Source organism: Nannospalax galili, unplaced genomic scaffold (assembly GCF_000622305.1).
Source record: "Nannospalax galili isolate Female #2095 unplaced genomic scaffold, S.galili_v1.0 scaffold634, whole genome shotgun sequence".
NCBI lineage: Eukaryota > Metazoa > Chordata > Mammalia > Rodentia > Spalacidae > Nannospalax > Nannospalax galili.
Window position 1 is genome coordinate 3456575 of NW_008336853.1, and position 5068 is coordinate 3461642.

Here is a 5068-nt window from a genome sequence, read left to right on the forward strand (position 1 = left end):
ATATATATATATGGAGGTGTTTGTGTGTATGTATGGGTGTGACGACCAGAGGAGGCTGACAAGGTGTGACTTCCTCAGTCACTCTCCACCTTTTTCATCTTATCTATTGTTATTGTTATGTTGTGTGTGCACATATACATATGTGGGCACCAGTGCCACACAGCATTCCTGTGGAGGTCAGAGGACAACCTTGGCTAGGCTGGCTGGCCAGTAAGCTCCAGAGGTCTGCCTGTCTCTGCTTCCCCAGTGTTTACATGGGTGCTAGGGATCCAAACTCAGATCCTCACACTTATAAGGCAAACACTACCCACTGAGCCATCTCCCCAGCCCTCCCCACCCCACTTACTGAGGCAGGGTCTTATATCTGGAGTTAGCACTGAATTTGCTCTATAGCCCAGGATGACCTTAAACTTCTGATCTTCCTGCACTCTACCAACTGAGCTAGGGATTTGCCTGCATGACCTTACGTACATCACTTGTGTGCCTGGTGCCCCACAGAGAACATCAGGTCCCCTGGAAATGGAGTTACAGTCAGTTGTGAACCATCATGTGGGTGGGTGAAGGGAATCCAAGCTGGGTCCTCTCCAGGAGCAAGTGCTCTTAACTCCTGAGCCATCTCTCCAGGTCCCAAAACATGCACTTTTAAAATCACTCAGTCTGTTTTGTTATAGCAGACCAAGCTGACAGAGACTGCAAGCAGCTGCCTGCTTGGCTAGACAGAACACATCTGGATGTGGAATGGAATCAGCCTAGCCAAGAAGCCCAGAGCCAGGGCAGCTGAGTGAGGACTGGGCAAACTCCAGAGGGAGGCAAGGTCATGAGGGAGAGGAGGGCCCGGGGGTGGGCCTGGTACCCCAGAGCTCTGTTGAGTTTCCCTCCCAAGTCCTGGCCCTAGGTCAGGGTGGTTTATCTAGGCTGGGAGGAGGGGCCTCCCTCTGTTGCCTGCTTCTGCCACCCACGCCTGCTGCGCTGTGTGCAGAATGGGCACAATGGCTTCCCTGTCAATAGTGAGGCCTGGAGGGTATTTCCATCTGTGTACTGTCTGTCTGACTTGTGACCCAATAATTATTCAGAGATCACAGACTGGAGGGCAGTGTGTGGGAATGAAAACAGTTTTTCTTACAGACCTGGTGGACCCAAAGGCAGATCGAATTTGTGACCTTGCACTGGAATTGATGAAGAGTAGCCCAGCCACCAGGCCTGGGAGAACCGTTCCTTCCCTGTCAGTGCATAGATCCCTGTTGTATAACTATCCCCAACCGTGGGTGGTCACAAAGCCCTTGGGAAGCTATCAGACCATCCATTGGGTTAGAAATTTGCTAACAATTATGGTCTACCTCAACCTTCTACATGTTTGCTTTAGAAAGGACAGAATGCCTGAGGCCTGGGGGAAGAACAGCTCCCTTCCAGGGCTGCTTTTCCACAGCTGCGGGTTTTTGGCACTTGACAGTTGGATGCCTTGACTTTGCATTCTTTGGAAAGTGAGCCCAGGGCTTTGCAGGCAAATGGCTTTTTCTGAAATGCAGATCTGCAAGATATTGCAAGGTGAGTATCCTCAATGAGTGACCAACACCTCAGGTTGGCGGTCCTTCCCAAGCCTGGGGATCAGAAGTGGCTTTAAGGTCTAGTGCCCACCACTGATCTATATCCACCACCATAAAATGGAATCGATTGATGTATGTATGCATGTGTGCATGTGCATATATGTATATACGTGTATACTGCATGTATGTGTGTGCGAGTGTGTACGTATGCATGTGTATTGCATGTATGTGTGTGTGGTGCTAGAAATAGAACCCAAGGCCTTGCATATATTAAGGGCATACTCTATCACTGAGCCTCCTCCTCTCCCCCCTCTTTTTGAGGTAGTCTCATACAGCTCAGGTTGACTTTGGATTTTGCTACATGGCTGAGAATGACCTTGAACTCCTGTTTCGTTTTCAATTTTTTCTTTCTTATTTTTGTTCTTTTGAATTTTTTAAATAGACGAAGTCTTACTATGTAGCCCTGGGTAGCCTGAAACTGGCCATGTAGGCCAGGCTGGCCTCAAACTCATAGAGAGCCTCCAGCCTCTGCCTCCTGAGTGCTGGGATTAAAGGTGTACACCCCTACACCCAGCCATTGAACTAACTCTGAACTTGTTTTTTGTGGCACTGGGGATCAAACCCTGGACTCCCTTCATGCTAGCCAAGCACACTACCTACTGAACCACATCTCCAGTCCCTGCATTTTTTTCTTCTTAAGACAGGTTCTCAACAACTTCCCCAGGCAGGCCTTGAATGTGCAATCCTCCCGCCTCACCCTTTTGAGCATTTGGGGTTACAGGCCTGCTATAAGCCAGGCCTGCCCAGCAGCTGAGTTCAGAACACCCTCATGACTTTCACTGCACTCATACTGAGGTGTGGAGAGACTGCCTTTCTTCTCCAGTTGCAGCAGGAGCCCTCCCTTTTCCAGTTTCCAGTGGCCACTTGAGTTCCTTGGCGCATGGTCCCTTCCCCCTTCTTCAAAGCCAGCAGCTCAGCATCCTCAACTCTATCCGCCTTTCCCTTCCTCTGGCCGTGCTGCCTCCCTCTTCTAAGGACCTCGATGATGATACTGGGCCCACCTGGACATGTCAGGATATCCTCTCCATCCCAAGATCCTTCATCTTTGCTGGGTGTGGTATACACACCTGTAATCCTAGCACTTGGGAGGCTGAGGTAGGAAGACAGGCAACTGGAACTACATAGCGAGAACCTGTCTCAAAAAGTAATATCAGTATTAAAATAAACAAAAGCTTCTTCATTGCCTCTGCAAGGTCCCTTTGTCATGTATGGTAACAGGTGTTCCATTTCTGGAAACCAGGACATGGCCCATCCTGCTGTCCACTTTACTAGGCAAGTGTCTGTATCTTGTTCATTTGGGATCTTCAGTACAAGCTGACAAATATTTTGGTGTAAGTGAGTGAATGAGTGGATAGCTCCCAAGGGGTGGGTAGGCCAGGGTCCAGAGGGGACAGCCAGAAGGACTGTGGAAACCTGGAAACTGGTAGTACAACATGAGCGGGCCCTATCTGCCACTCCACCAACCCACTTTTGCTTGAGTGGGGCCTGTAGCCTCCTCTGAGCTGCAGCTTGTGGGGGTCCTTACAAGGCGTGGAGGACCATGGGTAGAGCTAGGGCTTCTGTTGCTTTTCCTCTACACCACAGGAGGCTCTGGGCAGTCCCAGAGCCAGGGGATGATGGTAAACAGCCTGAAGACCAGGCTTAGAGTCATGGGGGCAACAGCATAGGAGAAAAGCTGAGGGGAAGCCCCTGCAGGCCTGGACTGACTGCCTGAGCCCCCCCAAACCATCCTATCTCCTTGATTCTGTCAGGTCACTGGCCCACTCACAAGGCCAGGCAAAGGCCAGCACTGCCTTGGGCCTCAGGGGTCTTGCTGATTTTATTAGCCCAGAGGAGGAAGGGTTTTCCCCACCTTGAAGCCTGGGAGGCTGGAAGGAGCTTGGGTTTAAGGGTTGGGCTGAGGATCTGAGCTCACAGTCTTCAGGAAGCAAAGTGCTACCCAAACCTGACCTACTCAAAGGCCTGGAGCCCTGCCTGCTGGGCCTCCTTGCCCTGTACTTCAAGTGGCTATTGTATGGTCAACAGCCGTCCTTGAAAGTGGCATCTCTGGGGCAGGCGCACAGTGGTGGAGAGAGCAGGGAACACTGGATCGTTGTCCTTGGAGCTGCAGCAGCCATGGGTCACTGAGGGCTTCTCCTGGCCCCTGCTTCTCTCCAAACCATGGCCTTCAGGCTACCAGGTCTATCTGAGCTCTGAGCTTGACGGCAGCCTGCAAGGCCTGAAGGCGCAGCAAGCCCCACCCTCTAGTGCAAAGCTTATCTTATCTATGGGCCCTTCTGGAATAGAATAATAAACGTGACCAAAGGATGCAGGCAGGGGTGGTACCCCGTCCCTGAGCATCAGCCCCCAAGCATTCCCATTATCCTAACTAGGGGCAGATGACAGCAGGCTCTGTCCTTTCATGTTAGGACAGCTCTCATGAAACTGGTACTTTTAGGCCAGTGAGATGTCTCAGTGGCTAGAGGTGTTTGCTGCCATGCCTAATGACCTGAGTTTGATCACCGGAACCCATGTTGTGGTAGGAGGAGAGACCTAATGCCCAGTTGTCCTCACCTCCATTTGCTCTGGCCCCCACAAGGACACCTTGGTACTCTCCGCACAGCACAAAATAAATAAACGTAATAAAAAATAAAAACCTAGCCAGGGGAGCCAGGCGTGGTGGCGCTCGCCTTTAATCCCAGCACTTGGGAGGCAGAGGCAGGGGGGTCTCTTTGGGGTCAATGCCAACCCGGGCTTCAGAGGGGGGTTCCAGGCAGCTGGGGGTACAGGGGGGACCTGTCTCAAAAAGACCTAAATAAATAAATAAATAAAAATAAAAACCTGGTACTTCTCACTTCTCTTCAGTCCCCTTAGTAGGTAGCACTTTAGTCTCATTTTACTGATGGAGAATCTGGAGTTCCAAGAAGTGACCAGATGTCTGGAATAGCATAACATGTGGCTGACAAAGCCACATTTGAAGCGTGGCTGTTCCTTGTACAGCACCCTTTCCATGAACTCCGGATGGGATAGTGGGATGTAAGGCAGCTGCACGGGATGAACAGGAAGGAGGCAGGCAAGGCTGAGTTCTGCCCCAGGCAGGCACTAGTGGGAAGATTCCGAGGCCCAGCAAGGTGGGGGGAGAGTGGGGTGCTAACCTCGCCAGGTTCTGCAGCCAGAGAATTCTAAAGCTCCCGACACCAACCCCAGCTTTTCAGAGCGGGCATTTATAAAGGGAAGGGAGGGGACATGCTGATGATTCATGGAATTTGCAGCTGGAGTTAAATGAGAGCCTCGTAATGATGGTGATTAAAAATTAATGCTCCTGTTTGTGCAGCGATTTGGGTGTCCGCTCTGCACCAGCGAATTAATTAATAAAGGACAACACAAGTGTTCAGGGTGAGCTGCCTGGCACAGAAGCTGTCTGGGTAGATTCGGAGGGGTTATTCCTGGGTGGGGTCCCTGACCCCTTCCCCAGGGAATCTTCA